At 38.8% G+C, this 23,897-nt stretch overlaps 1 protein-coding gene and 1 long non-coding RNA gene across 6 annotated transcripts in view; one reads left to right on the forward strand and one right to left on the reverse strand.

Moving 5' to 3' along the window:
* SETD5 (SET domain containing 5) overlaps positions 1–15,575 on the reverse strand; it is a 74,803-nt gene extending 59,228 nt beyond the window's left edge. The window contains exon 1 of one of the 5 annotated variants that reach the window (XM_036877799.2): positions 15,415–15,575. The gene's annotated coding sequence lies outside the window, so the exon portion shown is untranslated. The remainder of the gene's footprint in view (positions 1–15,414) is intronic. The other 4 variants (XM_036877802.2, XM_057507007.1, XM_057507008.1 and 1 more) reach the window with 4 other exon arrangements.
* A 298-nt stretch (positions 15,576–15,873) lies between these two features.
* Positions 15,874–22,406, forward strand: LOC130684812 (uncharacterized). Its single transcript, XR_008999169.1, has 2 exons — positions 15,874–21,467; positions 21,526–22,406. It is a non-coding gene; the product is annotated as an uncharacterized LOC130684812 (long non-coding RNA).
* Positions 22,407–23,897: the final 1,491 nt, after the last annotated feature.

Raw genomic sequence — 23,897 nt, forward strand, 5'->3', positions numbered from 1 at the left:
AGTCCATTTCCTTTCTCTATCCCAGATCCAGGAGCCCTATCCAATTTCAAGCAAAAGACTCCTGAAGAAAAAAGGTCAAAACTACAAATGGGTAGCAATACCCAAAGTCAGGAGGCAAGGAAAGGGCAAATTATATTGGTGGAAGTGAATGGCTCCTTAAAAAAGACAGGTGATACGGCATAATGAAAAGATCCTGGACTCACTCATATGGACTTACCTTATTACTAGTTCTGTGATCACTCTGATTTCAGTTTGTTCATTTGTAAACTACCCCATAGCACTATTTTGAGAATCAGGTGAGATAACATTCATAAGGAAACCTATCAAGATAACTGGCATTATTGCAGACCCACACTTTTTATATGTAGGGTTACAATATCAGAGAAGTAAACAGAGGTTATAAGGCAAACAGAAACCACTTTCCTGCTTCCAATGCAATAATATGAAGTGGAGCAGAGGAATCTACAGTTTTTATCTTTTTAGTAACTTGCCAAGTCTAACACCTAAGATTTGCCAATAGTCACAGAATAACCTTAGTCAAATATATTATTAAATTTCTTAGAGCAATCATGTTTGGCACTGATCCAATATTTATAAGATACCTTTTCAGAAATTCAATCATCTCATAAAATGAAGTATATTGTATAATGAACATACTGTTAATTTACCCATTTGCTTCCTCAATCCTCCTGTCAGGAATGCTTTCCAGAGTCTATATAGACTTTTTTAAAAAACCAAAACTTCCTTTTAATATAAATTCATTACATACCTATGTAGCCACCCCATTTTTCCACTTATTGAAAACATCATGTGATAGTCACAAGAGGAAGTGGGCTCAAAGGGCAAGTAGCATCAATACAGAGAGATGGAAACACATGTTTGTGAGCTGGCTTTAACAAGATCCACAGCAGTTAAGTCTATACTTTTATTTTAAACTTTAAAATTTTGTATTGTGAAAAATTTCAAACATGTATAGAAGTAAATCTTTACTACGAACTTCATTTACTCATTATTTCAACAATTACCAGCTCATAGTCAATCTTGTTTCATCTATTACCTCTCCTCCATTTGAAAGCAACCACCACCAACATATCCACCATATTTCAGCATGCATCCATAAACATTTCAGCGTGCATCTCTAAAAGATAGATTCTTTTAAAAAATAAAATGTAAAATGTGTGAATCTTAGTTCTGTTTTGCTTTGAGGGAAAGGGGAAAGATAACTTCAGCCCACTGTTTTGGCCTCCTAATCTTAGAACTCCCATTTCTATACCTAAAATACTGTCAGCCAATCTGAATTCATTTTAGTACTCCTAAGTCACGCTCTAATACTGAAATGTTAAAAAAAAAAAAAACTTTCAAAAAAATTCATGAGGAAGGAACACTTCCAAGCTCCTTTTATAAGACTGGCATTATCCTGATACCAAAGCCAGACAAGAACAATACAAGGAAGGACTACAGGCCAAAATTCATGATGAATATAGATGCAAAAATCCTAACAAAATGTTAACATACTGAATTCAACAGTGCATTAAAAGGAGCATACACCTTGATTGAGTGGGACTTATTTCTGGGATGCAGGAATGGTTCAACTACAAAATTCAGTAAATGTGTTATACCACATTAACAAAATGAAGGAAAATGACAGGAACATCTCAACAGATGCAGAAAAAGCATGACAAGATTCAATATCCTTTCATGATAAAAACTCTTAACAAAGTAGGTATAGATGGAGTGTATCTCAAGATATTGAAGGCTATATATGACAAACCCACAAGTAATAAAGTCAGTGGTGGAAAGCTGAAAGCTTTTAAGATCAGTAACAAGACAGAGGACAACTCTGACCATTCTTATTCAAAAATATACTCTAAGTCCTAACCGGAGCAACTAGGTAAGAAAAAGAAAAGGCATTCAAATCAGAAAGAAGGAAAATTGTTTGCAGATGACATAGTATTATACCTAGAAAATTACAGATTCCACCAAAAAACTGTTAGAATAAAATTCAGCCAAACTGCAGGAAAACTCAACATACAAAAGTCAGCTGTACTTTTTATACTAACATCAAACTTTGGAAAAGAAATTGAGAGAAAACAATCCCATTTACCATAGCATCCGACAACAACAAAAAAATCCAGAAAACAAATTTATGAATAATTCAATCAAGGAAGTATACTGAAAACTATAAAACATTAATGAAAGACACTGAAGACACAAATGAATGGAAAAATACTCTATGCTCATGGACTGAGAGAATATTGTTAAAATGTGCATTCTACTCCAAGTGATCTACAGAGTCAATATACTCCCTATCAAATTCCCAATGGCATTTTTCAGAAATAGAAAAAAAAAATCCTAGAATTCCTTGTATGCAACCACAAAAAATCCTGAATAGCCAAGGCAATCTTGAGAAATAACAACAAAGCTGGAGCATCACATTTCCTGATTTCAAATAGTATCACAAAGCTATAGCAGTCGAAACAGTATGGTACTGTCATAAAAACAAGCACACAGATCAATGGAATGGACTAGAGAGCCAAGAAATAAATCCATGCATATACAGTCAATTTTCAACAAGAGTGCTAGGAATATACAATGGGGAAAGAACAGTCTCTTCAATAAATGGTGAATAGCCACATGCAAAGAATGAAACTGGACTATCTTACACCATATACAAAAATCAACTCAAAATGGATTGAAGACTTGAATGCAAGATGTGAAACCATAAAACTCTGAGAAGAAAACATACGCAATTAAGCTCCTTGACAATCTTGGTATTTCTTGGATTTAACACAAAAAGCAAAGGCAACAAAAGCGAACATAAACACGTGGGACTCCATCAAACTGAAAAGCTTCTGCACAATAAAGGAAATAATCAATAAAATTTGAAGGCAGCCTATAGAACAGGAGAAAATACTTATAAACCACATACTCAATAAGGGGTTAACACACACAAAAAATATAAGGAACTCATGCAACTCTATAGCAAACAAACAAAAAGACAATACTAAAAATGGGTAAAGGAACCTGACCAAACATTTTCCCAAAGACATAAAAATGGCCAACAGGTCCTTGAAAGGGTGCTCAACATCACTAATCATGAGGGAAATGCAAACCAAAACTACAATGAGATATCACCTCATGTCTGTTAGGATGGTTATTGCAAAAGATACAAGAGACAGGCAAATGTTGGCGAAGATATGGAATAAAGGGAACCCTTCTACACTGTTGGTGGGAATATAAACTAGTACAGTCATTATGGAAGTTCCTCAAGATATTAAAAACAGAACTACCAAATGGTTTAGTAATCCTACTTCTGGGTATATATCTAAAGAAAATGAAATCACTAGAGATATCTATACTCCCATGTCTGTTGCAGCATCCTAACAGCCAAGGTATAGAAACAATGTCTGTGGAAGGAAGAATGGATTAAGAAAATGTGGTATTTACCTACAATGGAGTATCACTCAGCCATTAAAAAAATGAAGAGGAAAGCTTGCCATTTTGACAACACGGATGAACCTTGAGGACATTTTTACCAGACATAGTAAGGTTCTTGTCTTGACTGTTTATATTAAGGCATGAAATTCTGATTTCTAGAAGAACAGAAAAGTTCATGTCCTTTTTCCATGACCTAAAATACTTATTACTTACTGAAAAATCTGTAAGCAGATAGTTTTAGTAAATTAACTTAAATGTTTCTTGTGTTTGGATAGAAGTATTATGACAAAGCATCACTTTAAATATTCATGAAGAATCTGCCAAGTCTTACGTACAGGGACAGAAGACATATAGGGACATAGAAGCTAGGTTTCTCTGACTATATGAAGACTTGTAAATTTCACTTAGTATTCATATTTTATGTAATTATAAAAGAAAAAGTCATCTCGGAAAAGTCTGAAAGTGAAACAAATTAACCTCACTGTGTATCATGCTGGTTGCATGCCCCCATAAAGAACTGTTTCAATGATTTTAAAACATTGCTATTTGACTCTATGTCCTTAGCAGGATAGATTCTAAGGGCAAAAACAAACAACTCACTTTCCAGTAATCATATTGTTCTGCCATTCTAAAACTGTTACGTGTATACTGTGGGTCAATGCAAAGAGTATAATTACATCAGTGTTAGTGGAAAACAGGATTCTGGGCATGGGGAAAAGAAGATCAAATTTATGTAAATGTCACGTAATACTGAATTTGAAACGGAAGTTATCAGATACCAACGACTGCTATTTAAAAAAAGAAATGAGAGGGTAGAAAAGAAACCATTTTTTAGTTGTATCCACTGAAAAGGTCTAGAGACTAACCCAAGAGCAATGAACACTCCTAGCACTCAAACCATGGTCTTTAAGAACCATTTCTAACTACAAGAAATCAGTGCTTTGCAGAAATGAATTAATTCCAGGTTTGGGGTGGGAAATGTACAAAATGGTCCTGGAACATCTTGCCATACTAGAAAGCAAGGAATCAATTAAAAAAAAACAACCAGAAAATTATTGAGAATGAGGAAAAAGTACTTAATAGCCAAAAGTCAAATGGGCAACAATTTGAATGTAAAAAATAATAACTGAAAGGGACACATCAGACATGTTTTAAAACCACCAGTACACAATAATAATACTTTTTTATTGATCACTTTTGGAGGTTGCTAGGTCACCAACCTATTATTTTGAAAACTGGTAAGGAGAAAAACAAAGCACTCATCTTGTCTTTTGTATTCAAACTGTATCTTAGGGTGACCAAATAATAAATGAGGGGCGTATTATACAAAATAAATGCAGTGATAAAATATCATCACTTCACAACCATACAGGACATAGTGCATACAGACCTGTTGTTCTCAGAGTGTAGTTTGAGAACTTCTGAAGTTCCTGAAATTCTTCCAGGGGGTATGTGAGGTCTTTTCCCTTTCAGCTGTGTTATCTTATGGGGCCAGATACCCTTCACAGTCCTCAACCAAAACAATTTATCACAACAATTAAATACAGAAGCAGCTATGAGAAAAGTTGTCTTCCATTAAGTCAGATATAAGAGATCTGCAAACATGTGAAACAATGACAGTTTTTTAAAAACTGGAAATATAGTTTTCTTCATAGAAACCACATTATTTATATTAGCAGGTTGCTACCGTTATTTTTAAATTAGTTAATAAATAATTCTTTTATTTGTCATCTATTTACAGAAAATCTAAAAATTTTGTTTTAATTTCTAATCTGGTAAATCTTAATATAACCCACACAAACTAAAGCTCTTTAAGGCCTTCAATTTTTAAGAGTAAAGTTTAAGAATGGCTGATCTAGGCAATGAATATCAACCACTACTTAACATCACACAGACAGGTAAATATTATGTAACTCTTAATGGAAGTGCACAGTACTCATAAAAAATATTCTTGCAATTCATCTAATCACTAGTTTACATGAAATATGGGTGTGGGGGGGGTCATGTAATAGCAGAGTATGTTAAATAACACCATGGAGATGCAACCTCCAAAATTCAGAGAGAGAACTTAACCTAATGGGAAAAAAGAGAACCTATAAATTAGAAAGTCTCAAACTTATCAACACACTGATCAAATGGAATGGTTTAAATAAAATCCAAGCAGAGCCTGTTTTCTATTTCCTCTATTGTATTTGAAATTTTTCCTAATAAAAATTGACAATCAAATCTGTACCTATCACTTCCCTCACCACCAACTGGAAGAAAAGGAAAAAGGCACTGTAAGCCCTGCTCATGTGGAGGTAGGTGTTCAGAGGGGCCAGCAGATAAATCCTAGCCAAGAGGACAATCCAAGGAGCTGTATAAAAGAACCAGATTGCTATATAGTAATGAGAAATTCCAGTCCTCTATAATTAGGGCGAATATATAATTTATGGTCCAAATTGGAACATTTTCAAGAGTGAAAGGGGTGCTATGACTAATTATGCAGTAGGCATAAATCAGGACTGTCTCAGGGTAACCAAAACGTGGTCACTCTGGCCATAAAAGATTATGAAAAATAATTTTTACAAAAGATACTCAACTCAATCCTTTGGGTAACTGTTTTCCATAGAAACACTAATATTAGAGTTCAGAAAAACAAATGTATTCTACACACAAAAAAATACTTTTCATCTCTCTCACCTGACATAGTTATTTCATAAAGTGGAATTTATCTACTTCTCTTCTTATTGCTCAGTGTACTCTGCAAACTTCCAGCCATTCCTCGTCACACCAACCATTCATGATAAACTATGGAGAGGATAGTTATACTTACCCAGAGCCTCACTTCTCTAAAAATCCATGTCTTCCCATGGGCCTCCACACATGGCCTAATCCAACTCCTACTCAATTTATGAATGGATACCTTATTCCTAGCAATACTTTAAATCTTAAAGGCCTAGGGGTTACGGAAGAGTGAGGTAAAAACATCTAACCAGACCATGCTCCAAAGTAAAAAGCCTTGGGGTTAACATTATTATCTACTTGTTCCAAGTGGTAAATCTATACAGTAACTTCAGAGCTCCATATATATGATGTTAGCATAACCTTCATATTTTTGATTTTTAGTAAATATTTGCTTTTAGTATTGCTTATATGATGTGCCACCAATAAGGTGACTATCTATTGAATCTAGAAATGGTTTATGCTTTTTCAAAGGTTTTAAAATATTGGGTACTCTTTTCAATAAGAGTAGTCTAAATATGAAAATACTTAACAGTTTGGCACAATTTTAGCTTCACCCTAAAATGTGCAGTGACATCTCAACCTACTCTTAACTTTCTTTCTATTATTAAGTTAGGACATTAAAATTCTAACTGCCAAATAAAAACTAAATTTCTCTAACGATTACAAAAACAATTAAAAAGGGACTTCAAAAATTGGACTTGCTTCTGTATTTTCTTCAGACCTGTTATTTACTTTTTTAAAAGTCATCCTACCTAATATTTTCAGGCTGTGAACATAAAGATATTTAACTTGCATGGCTATGGTGGCTTGTACCATAGATACTGAGTAAACAAAAATTTATGTATTCATAAAACTATCTAATGCTACATTCAGCCTGCAATCAATAATACTGCCTCAAAAGGACTGCTCTTTATTTTAGCAGGTTAAACTCTTCTGTATTTAGAAATAAAATTTTTTAAGTGCTCTTTAGATTCTATCCCAAATGTTATTATACTAAACATTTATTTTCAAAGTAACTATTTACAACTGATTCTTCCCTTTCTGCCTGGTTTCTTGTTTAAAACAAGTCAACTCTCAACCATCTAACATTAATAAAGCAGAACTTAACATAAATGCAGAGGTAGTCTTATTGCTAACAGGTCCTTCCAGGTTCTTCCTCATAAATAAATCTTCCTTAGATACCAAGAATGCCCAAACAGTTGATTATTAACTACAGATCATTCTCCTTCACATAGCTGTGAGTACAAACTGTATGTGTCGTGGCATGCACAGAGGTTGGTAGAAGGAAAAAGAATTTTTCAACACAGGCCAAAGATCGTAACAGGGCAGGAATAAAAAACCATGGAGATGGAGAAAAAAGGAAAATACCACCCTCATACAGAATGACAAACAATGGGTGCAAACACAAAACAGTGACATCCATCTGGACATCCGGTGAAACAAATTAACGTGTCAAAATTATTAAATATGCTAACATGATACTGGAACATCCTAACCAGATCATAATTTCTAAGAATTATGCAATAATCCTCTTAGTATACATATACTCAGCAGTGCACACACCTTGTTAGATTACCAGGTTTTATTTGAGTCTTCACATTTCAGGAATGGGGAAGAGAAAAATCTCAGCACCAGAAGACAATAATAAAGACAGCAAAAATAAAATTTCTTGGCAGGGTGTATGTGGGGTGTTGTGGGAAAAAGAAGGCATGAAAACATTATGCAGCTTGAAGAACGCTGAAGAATGAAAAATTTATATTTGAAAAATTAATTTCCACTAAGATAAAGAGGTAAACATATAGAAAGTCTAATTTTTAAAGGTTATTTTAGTCATAAAGCTGAGTTACACAGATTAGTAATTCCCAATACAAACTGCAAATATTACCTATTGAAGAAGAGATTCTCCCTTTTTTCAAGCTAGTAACACTCATGGTAGCATCTGGTGGAAATAATGATTGTGTGAACAGCCAGTGAAAATTAAATATGCTTAAAAACTTTTTTTTTTCCCTATAAAGGCTAAGGATCTGAAATGGTTTGTCAAGAAAGAAAAATGGAAGATTCTTCAGTTATAAAATATCTTTAACTACTGACTTTTGATAGGACAAATTACCTTTGTGTGTAAGTACATATAAACAAACAACCTAACCATGATAAAATTCTTATTAGCGCATCCAGTTTTCCCCCTTTGTCCTAGTTTTTTTTTTTTTTTTGCTGGGGAGAGGCGTTGTGGGATAATAATAGCAGAAAATAAGGTGGAGCAGCTGTACAGCCAAGAGGTACAGTGCCATGTTTCACCTCCTCTCTAGCCTACTGCTGGCTGGATCTTACTGAAAATGAGATTAGCTGTTTGGGGAGCCAAAGCGGTTATTGAAACCTTTGGGAGGGATCAAAATGTGTCCCCCTTACCCCACCATCTCTGCCAGAAATTTTTTTAGGGCCTGTGGCAAGATGCAGGTAATAGGAGCAGGAGAAGCCACGATGAAGAGATTTCTAATTATCTGGTAAGTGAAGTGTGTGTGTGAACATGTGTGCAAAAAGGATGTCTGCCTTACAGGAAGCAACGTGGTAGTACATGTAGAGAAAACTGGAATGGAGGCCAGGGTTTGGACTACATGGTTCCTATTTTAGTCGGACAAGTCTATGGAAGTAATCCACGTGAAGAATTATAAAGAGGAGAAAAGACTACCCTAAATTTCTCTAGTAATATAAAGTATAGCCCACTACATTTCAAGTTAACGTTGCTATTTTACTGATAAAAAAACCTTCTAACGGCAAGAAGACTCTGCCTCTCAATTTCCCTTTTTAGGTCAAACTATTATATCTTTATTGCCAAGACTGTTACACATAAAAAAATATGTAACACATTTATCTTTTTTTTACAGAGGGAAATGACAAAACTTGGTCAAGTTTGCCTAATATTACAATGTGCATTAAAGGCATCTTTTTAGTTACTCTATTAAATTAAGCCATCTCTTCTTTGCTAACAAGCTGTGAATCCATGAGCAAAAACTATCATTCTAGTTCCCTTCACTCTTTCCTGCAGTTTGGACAGAAAGGAAAACTTTAAGGCTAGTTTAATAATGGTGCAATACAGGTGGTATCTCATTCAAGCAACAGATGTAATCTTGGGAAAAAAATGAGTTCAAAGCAATTGTTTCTAAAAATCATATTCTCTTAGAATATATTAAGCATTTAAAAGAACCTCAGCATATGCTCCTTTATAAAGGAGGACTCTTTGCAATCCAAATAATTGCTAATTTGTCTGTGAATGCAATTCTTTAATATATTTTTTTAAAAATAGGTGACACATGTATTGTCTGGCATTTATTTTGAAAGTAACTAAAAAGACTTTAGGACACTGATCCTTTTAACATTTTAATGAAAACTTCCACAAGGGCCCAAACTTTGAAATATTTCATCATTTCATACCTTTTGCCCAAGGGCCAGATAACCTACAGATCTCTACCAACTCTATGATTCATATTAATTCCAATAAGCTAGATGCAACCACCTCACTCTCAGCTAGGTGCGAATCACAAATATCTCAAGTTAAGGTTCAGCCTAATCTAAGAGGTGGGGGGAGGAGTAATTTCCTAGGAATATCAGGTTCTCCAGGAAGTAGGGATGAAACTGAAATATGTAGCCCTTCTTCAGTTAGCATTTTATATGACAACACAACACATAAATGCTCAAGTGTGCTCTCCTTGTTACTGATATAAATAAAATCGGAGCTAACAATCTGAACTATTTCACAAAGGGCAACAAATTATTCTACCCATTCTGGTCTAATCCCAAAGACAATGCAAGTACTGAAATCTAAAAGTTTTATTCAGATAGACTACTCTTTTCCATTTCTTAATGAGAATTCCACTGTCACATGCTCTAGAACTGGTTTACTCAGGGAGTGAGTTGTATTTAGGAGGGTGGAAGGCATGGGATTTATTTTCTTTCAACAGATACAAAGCTTTAGATTTTTATTTTTCTTTGGAGCAGGAGGTGATGCATCCTTACCAGATATTCAAAGATGTACTAAATTTGGGGTGAACAGTATATATGGTTGGCACTAACTGAATGCTTGAGTGGGAACTACAAATGATTTCTTTAATTGCATGCCAAACTGAATAATCTCTCAGGGAAAAGACCCTCCTCCTCCAGCATTTCCTACCTCCTGCCCCTCCCCCCACCAACGTTGCCTCCCTGCTGTGCAAAGAGCCCTTTGTCCTGCCCCGCTCTTATCTAGCTGTTTGGCCATATTGACAGGCCAACTAGAGGCATAATAAGGGAGTCAGTCTGACATAAGCAGCTGGCAATTTGAAACAAAAATCTTCCTTTTCTACTCAGACCAAAGGCTGCTTGCTGCAGAGGTCTCAGGCTCCTCCCACGGTTCCATCTATTTTTCAGAGTAGCAAGGAATTTGGCATTTTTCCTCAATTAGGTAGCACATCAAAAACATGATTTCTCCAGATAGAAACAAATATATCCAGTGCTTTTTTTTGTGATTCATAACATAGGCCAAGGAGTGTTTTCAGCTTTGGGTGTACATATATAACTAACAAGGATAAGAATATGATTCTTACTACTTCAATTTGCCATCAAAAGTCTAAGAGTTCTCATACTACAAAGAAGACATGAGAGCAGCATGTAAGAGAAAGCAGTCAGACCGAATCAACAGCCATCTATGTCAAGCCAAACTGGCCAATCATCTTAGTGTTTTAAAAATACTAAGACATTCCAATAAGCAAAAAATTCCTTTTCTCTGTCTTAACATCAGAGATAGATGTGACTCTTATGTCTCTGCCTGAGGTATTCAGCAAACAAAATCAATATGATGGAAAAACTGAATGAGGCAGGATGGGACTACAAATTCTTTGATCAGTGAGGCCTCTTATAAAAGTAGACTTGATTTAGCTTCATTGTTCCTTTCTTACCTTTCAGAGTTCCCTTCATAAAGTGTCAAAAGTTTGATATATTTTGTCAGAATGAGAACTCTTGAAGTGATGGGTTACTCCCATCAAGTTACTGGGTATCTTTTACTTAATTCAGAATTGGGTATATATACAACAGGGTAATTTTTTTAAGACTCAAAACTGATTTAACAAAATATGTACAACTCAAGGAAATGACATTCTCTCTACCTTTTATGTGAATTTCCCTGAATCTCTACCACAAAAGAAATCAGAGCAGCAAGGAAAAGGTTAAAAATGCCATTTCACCATTCGTTTTGGAATTTGGGGCAGCAGGGAATGGTAACCAGTCACTGTCTCAGATTGGTACATTACACTCACATTTAACTTTCTAAGGAGTGCCTCTAAAAGGATGTTTTCAATCAAATTAAATATAACCGCCAGTTGTACTACTAAATATACATTGTCTCACATTTTTCAGAGTCAAAATAAGTTTTCTTAAACAAAATATCCCTAAAGTAGTTTTAGTTTTCAATACCTAAATTAATTTTTATAACTAAAATTCACTACTACACCTTTTAGTTTCAAATTAAACTGACAAATCACCATTAGTAGTTAAGAAAATTTTCATTCTATTCATCATCCAATTTCTCATTGATAAGATGTATCCAATATTCATGGACTGTCACAACTATGCCTAATGTTTCAGGAAGTTATTTCAATTGGAAGATAAGGCAAACTGCCTTTTGCATTACATTAGCTTCCTGTCCAAAGGCAAAAAACGAAATAGCCAGTCTCCTGAAAGGCCAGAGTAAGTTCAGAAATTATTTGAGTTCCTGGACACAAAACAGTATCAGAAGAATAAAAAATTTCAAGCACACTGGTCAAACATACCCTATGAAAAGGGCCTCCATTAGCTTTCAGAAAATGATCACATCAATATCACAATGGATTCCAAACAACAGGAAATACAAGAGAAAAAGCAATTACTTTTAAGGTAACTTTCGTATTATCAGTTAAACTAAAAGACATGTATATCTACAATGCTCAACAGCTAGTATGGGTGAAAACATATTATCTGACATGTCATTTGTTTGTACACTAGTAATAAGAATTAGAACCACCTAAACTATATCCATTAAAGGTTCTGTTTCATGAATCTGTATCACTGAGAGACAATGCAAACCACATTTGTGAATGACAAAACTAATTTCCATTCTTTCTGATTCCCTGCCACAAATGCCAGTCATACTACACATTATAGATGATTGTGGCATTTTAATATACATTCACACAAAACTGAACATATCAGACTTCTGAAGGGGGAAAAAAAAAGATGCAAGAGTCTTGCGGGGGGTGGGGGGAGTGAACAACACATGGACATCTGTTATGTATTGTATAATTGATGGTGTATATTTGGGTGGGGGTTTCTCCAAGTGCTTCAAACTCAACAAACTGTTCTGCTTAATCAGAGATCTTCCTACTGTGCAGGAGCTGTGAGGAAGGGGGGACCACACTAGGGGCTCGGAGGCTGTCTTCTCAAGTATCCTGAACACTAGACTTACCTGATTCCTGAATATTCCTTCTGGTCTGCCCTGTATTTCAGATGGATCAGAGCCAAACACACATCCTTGTGATCTTGGAATACGATACCCAACACATAAATAATGCATCAATTTTGTAGGTCAAATTACAAAGAAATAATCTAATCTGGGGAAAGACTGAAACAGAAATTAAGAGAAGACTTCTGAGATTTACATTTAGAAGTCATTTCAAAGGGCAGTTCTTTTTAGAGTTTAAAATTCCAAATTTAGTAAAATGTTTAGTAAAACATCTACTCAGTAAGGTTAAATATGGTCTAACAACTAAGGAGACACAAACAACAAAATATCAAAATTGATTCAACGATTAAAGAGGGGCAGGAAACATCACTTGCAGAAAAAAGAACTGGTATTTTTCACATTCTAGTTTCAGGAAGATCCTTATATTTTTATTAGTTTGGTCTTAATTGGATTGAAAATTTAACTCTGATGGCACTTTCAGTCCTATATGAGCACCAATCTCTAGATAAAAACCAAAAATCTGCTAAAAAACAAAAACTATACAAAAAAGAAAAAAGGTCTAACTAATCCAGTTTCCAGAAGCTGATATCCATAAACGGATAGAAGGTTATAAATTGCCAAGTATCATCTCCCCACTAATAAAATGCCAACCAGCTCAGCAACGAAAATTCCCAAGAAAGCAAGGTTTCTTCTTAGTCCTGAAGCAGCCATAGCCTGAGTACAGCTCCCTGCAGCCAACAGCATTAATGGACGCTGCACTGCTGTCCTTCCCTGGAGACAGCAGCCAGCACTACTCAAGCTTCTCACGTAGCAACCAGAGCTCCAGAGCCAGCAGCTGCTGCTGCCTTGTATACTCAACCCTGTGATCCAACCCAAAGGAACAACCTTCTTACCCCACCCCCACTCCTTACACACACTTTTTTTTTTTGGACCAGAGCTCCTTGCCAGAAAGGTTAGAATTATGCTTTTGGAAACAAACAATCCTAAGATCACCTTTTTAGTTTTAAACTAAGGCCTTTTGTTAGAAAAATCAATATTTACCAAATAAATACCAAATATCTATCTTAATTTAGCCAGCAATTTAAGAGTGAAGATTAAGCTTTAGTCTTTAAAAGGCTAATTTTCCAAATACTCTCTTTACAAATTTAAATTTATAGCTAGCGACAGCTTTGTGCAATGTCCTATCAAAGGACATAATTAATTTTTCTACACATAATGACAGCTGAGTAAACCATAAAGTCTCTAAACCCGTAACAGGCCAGAATTTTTAGCTATAGAAAAAAACGATTCTCCTGAGAAAACTGGAAGAAATCCAGTGAAAAACAATTTCCCGTGTCCTTCAAGAGGTCCAGAAACCTCAGATTATATGAATATTCTCTGCTTTAGTCCTAGCTCAGATTCCACACATCTAAAATTATCATTTATAACTTCTCTCGGCGTTACCTAGAAACATTAATGACATAAAATTAACCATTAAGAAATTTTCCCAAATGGGGGTACACAGACATCCTCCTGAAAAGCTCGTAATAGCTCAGTTGGATCCTCCCCAATCGAAAGTACAGCTATATAACATCTGCTCAATAAAAAAAGGAAATATGACCTTGGTCACAAATATGTCATTTAAAAGCAACTTGTTTGTCAAATGATGAAGGAAATTAGTAGAGAACCTGGGGATTCTTTCGTCACTATGAGCAGGACGAAAACTGGAAAAATGAACTAAAGTAAAAACAAAGCCCAATGGAACACAGAGCTTTGGACAAGAAATGAGTTACTGGTGAACACATTGCACAAGTAACATGAGAAAGCAGAAAATGCAGGTCATACACGCACCCCTGACCCAGACCAGCAGAGCTGGCTGCAGCATCAGTCTCTGAGGGAAAGACCAGTTATTCCGAAGAAGTGAGACAGGCAAAGGAGCTCCACAGAATAAATTAGCACAGAAGGGGTTTTCCCAACAGTTAAACTTTCGCTCTCACGCGATTCACCTACTTAAAAACGAGGTCTTTTTCTCACCGCCATTCACGTCGCATCCCTAGCTTTCACGCAGAGGGAAAGGGAATTCGTAAAGGGTAAATTTTCCTGCCTTTAAAGACGTTCTCTAACGATCCGTCTCCACGCCCAAAGACAGGGAAAACGACACAATCTGGCTCAACTCCAAGCTCGAACCCTACAAATTCAATGGGGCCATCTCTGAGATACTGGGGCATACGCCACTGAAAGCCCAGGAATGCGAGGTGGGGGTGGCGAAGGGAAGGTCTTCAGTGTGGGAAAGGACGCAATCATCTGAGATGGGGACCCGAGGACGACAGGGAAGGCGTCCAACATCATGGTGGGGAGATTGAGGCCCCCAGAGCGATCACAGTTGTCACAAGGCCGCGCGAACGGGTGGGGTGAGGGATAGGGGTGAAAAAAGTATGCCTGTGTATTTTAAGAGGAAGGGCGAGAGGCCTATCTTCAACTAAAAGGTAAACGTGGAGTAGGTAGTTCCCAGGAAAAGGGGTGAAGAGGCGTGGGGGAGGGGAAGCGTCCTGACCCAGGAAAGACATGAAAAGGGTAGTGGGGTCCATCAGATTACGGAAGGGGCCTCTCTCCCTGGGAAAGAGGGGTGCAATGGTGTGTGGAGTGACGAAGGGGATGGGAAGGGGCAGCATCCTCCTGTTAAGAGCCTGGGAAGGGCCAGGCCCACGTCCAAAGAGCAAGCTCGGGGAGACGGAGGAGGTGACCCTTTCCTCCCGCGGGGCCCGATCGTGAGGGTAGGTCTCTCTTTTCTGTCGGACCCTTACCTTGTCCCAGGCGCTGCCGGGGCCTGGGCCCGGGCTGCGGCGCACGGCACTCCCGGGAGGCAGCAGGACTCGAGTTAGGCCCAACGCGGCGCCACGGCGTTTCCTGGCCGGGAATGGCCCGTGCCCGTGGGGTGGGGGTGGGGGACAGTAAGGCGGAGCGAGCCAAAGGCGGGGAGGGGGAAGGGCCAGGGAAGGAGGGGAGGGCCGGCACTACAGTGTTGGCGGACTGGCGGGACTGGGGCTGCGTGAGTCTCTGAGCGCAGGCGGGCGGCGGCCGCCCCTCCCCCGGCGGCGGCGGCGGCGGCGGCAGCTCACTCAGCCCGCTGCCCGAGCGGAAACGCCACTGACCGCACGGGGATTCCCAGCGCCGGCGCCAGGGGCACCCGGGACACGCCTCCTCCCGCCGCGCCATTGGTCTCTCCGCCTACCACCCCGCATCCATTGGCCAGCTCGCCTCCAATCAGAGGAAGCCGCCGGGGCCGCCTGGAGAAGAGACTGTACTCTGGGGCTGCTGCTCCTCAGAGAGCCTCGGCTAGGTAGGGGGACGGAGCTGTGGGAGGGGGAGGCCCGGTGGATTGGGGGTGGGTGGTTAAGTTCGTCTGACCGGTGGGCGGGGGTCTTCTTCTCCCGCGGGGAGTCGGGCATATAACATTTGTTACGCTGGAAAGGGGAGAGGTGGTTAGAGGCAAGCGGGCATACAGCCCGCCCTGCGACAACCGGAGGGGGAGGGAGAAAGGAGCGGAAAAGAATCTGGACGGAGCCATTACTCCTGCAGAGGGACGATCGCTTCCGGCTCGCCTCTCATCACTGATAGGCCGCTTCTCCTCCCGCCGCGTGTGAAAACCCAAATGGCGTGTTTTGGTTGGTGTAAAGCTCTTGTCAGTTACAGCCTTGGGAGTGCGCAGCCGCGGCGGGGCTCTCGCGATGCTCCCTGGTTGGATGGGTAGGTAGGTGGAGTGGAGAGTTGGACTAGCGGGCGCGGTCGGCCTCCAGCGGGGGGAGAAGAAGGGAGGGTCAGTGAAAGTGGCTCTCGCGCGGGCATCCTGCTGCCCTCCCCTTCCTTCTGTGGAGTCGGTTTACCCGCCGCCTGATCGGCTTCCCCATCTCATTGGCTGCTGAAGCTCGGGGAACAGCCCTTTGCTATTGGCGCGGATCCCAAATGAGCGAAACCACTGCGGGTCGATGGGGGAAGCGGGGAGGCGTTCGTTGGTACGGCCCTCCCTGAGGCCCAGCGCCGCAGTGTCTGGCCCCGCGCCCCTGCGCAACGTGGCAGGAAACGCTCGCTGGAGGCGGGGGGCGGGCTGCCGGCCGATGCTTCTGGGTGGCTATGGTCGCGGCTCCGCCCCGCGTGGCTGCCGACTAAAAGGGCGAGACTGGCCCGACTTGCTCCGGAACCTGTGGGGGTGGCGGAAGGAGCGGGGATCGGTCCTGCTGGTTTGTAGGAGGGAGGCGCAGGTCCTCCAAAAATCGGCGCGAGCTGCAATCCTGAGGGCGTGCAGTGGAAGAGGCGGAGAGAAGGCCGCACCCTTCTGAATAGGGGGAGGGGAGTGCCGCAATACCTTTATGGGAGTTCTCTGCTGTCTCCTGTCTTCTAAGGACCGCCCTGGGCCTAGAAGAATCCCTCCCTCCCGCGTGATCTCGTCATCGCCTCCATGTCGAGTCCGATTATGGGCGGGATTCTTTTGCTTAGGCTTAACCTGGTGCCTGGGCGTTGTCCTGTTTGGGATTGCGCAGGTTTAAGATTTTGATGGCGAGCCAAATTTCTCTTCCCACAGATTCAAGTTTGTATCACAAAGTAATTGTGATAGGGTTGGAGGAGGGAAATGAAGTCCAGGTAATCATGTGGGACCGATTTTATGCAGCAAGACTGCATATTTTACTCCTTAAGATCTTTCTGCGATATTTTACAGGAGATTAAAGGAGATAGATTAAAGACGTTATCACCCAAGTTTTTTACTCACCCCATTTGAGACCCTTGGCTATGCCATCAGAGTATAGTAGCATGCCTGGTTTAGTCTTAAAGGCCCCTTCCTTGCATCCCTAGGGTCAGGTATCTTGGCAACTCTCCCTCAATACTTTGAGCCCATTTTCTCTATGTTGTACTTGCTCATCCACGACCCAGATATACCATTTCCCTTTTCCTTTCCTGTTTTTGGTAGCCTGATGAGTCATAACCATACAGGTAGTTCCACCACCAATTAAGGCTGCCCAACCTGAGCAGAGGCCTCACTCTTAGTTAGCAATGAGTTTATTCCATTATGAATTTTCTTGAATGCTTGCTTTGCTTTTCATTTCATCCTTTTCCCTCAGCTAGATAGGATTCTACCCCTGACCCTCTTCACAGTCTGGGTGTCCCTGACTGATGCTTTAACTGAGAATTGAGTAAAAGGTTCAGCAATATCTTTTACCTTCTGGACTGACTACCTCTCAGTCCGTCTCTTTTTATCTGTTCCCAGTCAGTAACAGTTGAGTTGCCATGATGCCAATAGCCTCCAAACTGTTGTCTCTGCGTCCAGTATCACTGTCTGATCGTCTTATGTGTTGACAGAACTACTGTCGTAACAGCATGAAAATGACTGTTGCAATTCCTTTACCGGCTCCTAACTACTTACAGGATGAATGCCATCATCGCCAGTGTGATCTAGAAGGCCCCTCAGTGGATTATAGCCTCCTTTTAATAGCTTTTTCATTTGCCACAATTTTCCACATACACACACACACACTACCTCTACCCAGGTGACCTTGAATTGATCGTGTTCACTCAAATCAGTGACTTTGTCATACCTCTGCAAGGTGGTACTACCTTCTGGCATCAAGCTATCCTTGATGCTTCTTACTCTTCAAGACTGTTAAAGACTCAAATATCCCCTGTGATCTTGCCTTCTGTGATCCTTTGTCCTATGAGCCAGACTCCCCTATAAAAAAGCAGTTTTCTCCTTATCCCATAGCAGGTTGAATCACAACACTTTTCAGGCTGTTGTCTTTGCTTAAATTCTCTTAATTATTCTGAGCTGCTTGAGGGCACAGGCGCTTGTTGAGTCTTGTACCACTAAGTTTCTAGTATATTCCTTAATGGCTAGCCAACCCTAAATAAAATGGAGTGAGCAACGTGTAGATATCTTTATGAAGTTTCCTAGGTTATTGGTCTCTCAAGTAGAGTTCCTTGTGTGCATGCTAGTGCTCAGTGCTCTGGGTTAGCACTGTCCAGAGAAGCTGCTGCAGTAATGCAAATGCGCATCTCTGCTGACCAGTATGGTAGCCACTAATCATATATTATAGTTGAGCGCTGGAAATGTGGCTAGTGTGACTAAAAACTTCATTTTTGATTTTATGTGATTTAAACTTAAATTGCCACTCTGGGCGGTGTAGCTGTAGCCACAAACTTGCTGGTGAATTGCAGAATACTTAATATGGGCATTGGTAATTTTCTCTTCATACTGAGCTGCAAGGAAATAAAAGTTGAACCTCCCTGGCCCATTTAGGGTTTTTTTTATCTTGCTTGTTTCATTTTACCCATTTCTGTACTTCAGCTTTACTTAGCTGGGCGCTAAATCCAACAAACCATTACTAAATATAAACCTGCCTTGGACAATGGTGTTGAGAAAGCAAGTGTTGACTAGATTTCAAAAAAAAAAAGGATGTGTAATCAATTTCAGGAAAGTGGGGTTTTATTAAACTGTAATAGTGACACAGGTTAGTGAGGAACAGGACTGTATCTGATACTAATGAAACTAGCCCTGAATTTCAGTCCTACAAGTTTTCGTTTTTGAAAAATGTTCATCAGAGGAGGGCCTAAGTATCTCAAGTTACAGGAAACCCTCACAAAGTAGATTTTGTCCTGATGAAGTATAAATTAACACCAGAACACTTTTTGATGTATGGGGTAATACAGCATCTTGTAAATTTCAAGTACAGTTTTGAAAGACAAGTGTTTTTACTTAAAATTTCTCCTTAGGATAGGGGTCTTCAAATCTTCAGTGCACACAGTTTGTTTGCTATTTAGGACAAATTCCCAGTCCCGCACCCAGGAATCCTGAATTTAGTTAGGACATCAGAAGGGCAATGGCACTAGATTTCTGTGTCTTTTTCAAGTTCCTTATTTGCTATTGATGGAGGCCCAGAAATCACACTGCAAATTTAGCCCAGGGCTATAGTATGCCAATTACAACTTAAGAGAAGCAACTCACCTCCCTGATACTATATATCTCCTCTACTTTGTCCCTAATTTTTTACTCAACTATTTACTTTTTATCCTCCAAAAAACTGACTGGGAAAACATTCTGAGAGGCAGAGAGTAGTAATATTTAATAGTTTTGGGATTTTTGAGGTCAGATTGTTTTTCTTTTAAAGAAAAAGTTAAAATATTCCAAGTAGTTTTTTGAACAAGTGCTCCCTTTTTTGTTTGTTCCCACTAAATGAATTCCTCCAGGATATGGGTTTATTTTGATTCCAGAGTACCTGAACAAACAGCTGTGTAATCAGTAAATGTGTTGAGATTGGTTTTCAAATAACAGGGCCACAAAACATAGAAACATTTCCTTTTATGGAGAGAAATTTAGGGCCATATTTAATCCAAGTATCCTAATATTCTATTCATAAAGTAAACTAATACTTGTGATCTCTGAATACAGCTGTCTACCATTCAGCTCTTTCTTTGGTTTCCTGTACAAACCATTGATTGCAGTTACCCTCTTCCTGAACTTAATTTCCTTGGCCTTTATTACTTTTCAAATAAATCAGCTACCTATCTCGCTTTGAAGTAGAGCCGTATTTCTTGTATTTCTAGGACAAAAATTAAGTATATTGAATACTTGTACTTATGTGAGAAAGTTGAAGATTTTCTAAGAGCTTTTAATTTGCAAGATTAGAACTACATAATGTTTCTTCCATATTTTTTTATGCATGGAGGAGATCCAGTATAATTCTGATGCGTAACTGTTAATCCAGAATAAAAGGGATGAGCATCCCAAGGGTAAGACAAATTTGATGGTTTCAAGCCAATCTTAATTGTAGAGCCCTGATGGTCATATATCCAGGAGTCTGCCACTTTACTTTGCAGGCTGAGAATTCTTGCTTTTGTTAGTTTACCTAGTGGCATACTACTTAATATTGGACGATGTACTTCCCCAGAAAATTTTTTTTTTCCTTGTCCTTGGCTTCCCATTCTTGATGGAATGGGTGAGAAACTTGGATTATTAACTGTTAGTAGCATGGAATCAAGTACTTAGGCTTATTTTATTTAGGCCAGGGTTGAACCTGATAAATTATTCCTGGTATGGTGTTAAATGCTTTATTAAGGACTAGAGGGACTGTTTCTGCCTCTCTGTCTCAGAGTCATGGTTATATTTAATAGTCCTGCTTTCCAGCTTTAAACCTGGAGTTCACAGTGACCCCTGACCTTTAGTTTGTCCTGGTACTTAATCCCTCTTTGTTTTCTAGTTTCTCAGTTTTGCTTTTTGGTTTTTCACTATGTTCAGGATTGGCTCTCCCTGCTGATAACAGTAACATCTTTTTAGATCACATTTATAGAACTGGTTATTTTACCAAGTAAACCACCCTGCACCTCTAGTTATGGATTCTGGTCACCTCGGTCAACATTTCACTGACTTTCCTGTTTTTACTGAGCTTTGGTTAAAATCTCATCTCAGAATTTTTATTATAATAAATAATAGCCACATAATCCGGTACATATACTATTGGTAAAAGCTAACTGAAACAAAGGTTAGAAGAAATGAATAATATTAAGTGCCAATTATGTACCACCTAGTGTGCCAAACTCTGCTGAGTATTTAGTGTGGTCCTGATAAATAAAACCCCTTCTTACCAAGTAGGAAACTAAAGCTCAGTGAGGTTGAACAACTTCCCTGTAAACACACCAATGAATTGAGGGCCAGGGATTCAAATTCTGGCCTGATTTGCTTATTCCCTAGCAGATAAGGTACTACTTTTATCTGGTGGAAAGTGACAGGAAATTTAATCTGGCTGCAGGATACAGGATGTGCTGTAGGGATGGAAAAATTTGAAGGCACAGAAACCACTTAAATTCATATATAGTTATCATGACATGAAATAATGAGGTTTGGTATAGGGTAATAGCAATCAAAATAGAAGGCAAGTATAGGACTAATGTCAGAATGCCAGTCCGTGGGAAGGGTCTCAGCACATCACTCCTCAAGGAAGCCTTCCTGATGCCCTCAACTGTTAAACTGGGTCTCCAATTTGAATGTTTGGTCATAGTACTTCTTGCAGTTGTAATTAAATTAATAATTGTATAATTGGTTTTCTTCACCCTACTTTTTAATGTTGTTCCTTGGGTACTGGATGTGTATGGAGGTCTTCAGAGTCAAAATTTAATACTAAGATGATATTTACCTTTTAGTACATTCTCACAAGGGTACAGAGGCTGCATGATGTATAATGGCATCATCACTGGTGTTAATTGAATAATACCATATATTCTTGAATGTTCCACAATGTCCTCTGGTGATAGATATAGGGGGATTAATATTTGTGCTTTTAGAAATTAACTTACTTTTTAGGTTATACTTCTATAATCCAGGTAATGATTTTAAAGTCCAGAAAAAACTTTAGCTACACCTTAGAATTTAATAGCTTTATTCTAAAATAAGCCCCAGTTTGTTTTCTTAAGAATGGATCACTGGCTTAAAGATTTTAAGACTATATGTTCAAGTCACAGCTACATCATCTATGTCTAAAAATGATGAAGAGATGAAGTTAATATATCACAATGTTGTCTGGCTCCAGGAGGAATCAAAACTCCAAAGCAGCAGTAAGAAAAAGTTACTGAAGTATGTAAAAGGATATATTATTGCATGACGTTGGCTGGAGAAACTTTCACATGATATCTGAGAAACTTTACAAAAAGCCACATACAGTTGACATTGCTGAATGTCTGCTGGATGGACAGTAAATAATCACAGCAGTGCCACTGTTTTAACACAGGAACCTGCCATATTAAGGATTTGTGTGTAGACGTGAAGTCTGTGTTAATATCTAATGTAGAAGCATCTTTAGACCTTACAAATGGATGTGCTTGCAAACGTGGCTGGGCTTGTTATTTTCTTGTATTTGCCCAGTATCAGCATCAATTAGTCAGAGAATCTTAGGCGAAAGTTTGGCAAGAGATATGCTGTCTGGAAATAGTCAAGTGTTGAGTAACATTTTAAAATCTCATGGGTCATCCTAACATTTTCACTGATGGTGAAATAGCAGAGGTAGGTAAAACTGCCGGCATCTGGGCATAAATTAAGGCAGTGGCTCTAAAGTGTAGTGGCTGTCCTTTACTGACATGCATTTGTAGTGTAAATGAACAGGGGAGGGAGTCAGTTATACTTAAGAATGTCTTTGTGACAAAATTATTTTATTGAATCGATGTGGAATAGTTACTATTAGTGGTGAAAAAAAAAGTGCATACAATACTTTTGCTATAAGCTAAAGTACAATGGTTGTCACAGAAAAAGCACTCATGCAGTTGAATCGCAAGCTGCCTGAACTGTTTCTTAGTCCACCATTTTTACTTGCAAGAATGACTCAAATTTTGGTTGTTAGAGTTGGCTCTTCAGCAGGTTGGCAGGTATTTTTTCAAATGTGAAGGAAGTGGGCTTTTAAAGGAAAGCAACTGACAGCTGTTATCAATGATAAAATTCAAACTTTGAAGTGAAAATTAGAACTTGGTGGAAACTTGGAATCTAATATCAGGAGCTTGCCATCTTCCCAATGCTTAATTGTTGTTTTCTTTTTTCATGAGACCAGTGGTGATGTTAACATAGTTTTTTTTAGGTATTACATAATGAATGGACTAACATTAAGAAGATTTTATGTACTTTGAGTGAACCAGTATTTTCTAATGACCAATACATGAAATTTTTAAAAATTGCAAATACATAACATATCTCAACCAACTGAATACAGATCAAAATCTAGCCACTTTGTTAAGACAGGCATTTGAGAGAACTCAACTGCAAAGTAAAATGTCATTCTTTGTGGAAAACACAGTTCCATGAAAATGTTAACATGATGCACATATTTATTTTTTTCTCTGTTTTAACTTCTAATATGGTAAAATATTGGTAAACAAAGCTATTTGGGGCCCTCAATTTTTAAGAATGTGAAGGGGTCCTGAGACCAAGAAGTTTGACAAACAGCTGCTCTAGCACAACTTACTGAGTAAATATTCAAATACCTGTTGAATAACTAACTAGATAGAGTCTAAAATGGCTCCCAGTAGTAAGCGTTGATGACTGGGAGAATGGGATGCTAAGACAGGGAGCAGTGTTTAGTGCAGGTATGTTCATGTGCAGTTTGAGGTGTGACACACAAGGGTAACTATAGAAGGCAGTTGGAAATTCCAAATTTGGGCTTGAGAAAAAAATACCATTCTCCTGTTCATTGAAAATTGCATTTATCATAGAATATATCATTGAAAAGCTGCAACTTCACAACTGATTAGCAAACCTGTTAGC

Source organism: Manis pentadactyla, chromosome 1, assembly GCF_030020395.1.
Source record: "Manis pentadactyla isolate mManPen7 chromosome 1, mManPen7.hap1, whole genome shotgun sequence".
Classification (NCBI taxonomy): Eukaryota; Metazoa; Chordata; class Mammalia; order Pholidota; family Manidae; genus Manis; species Manis pentadactyla.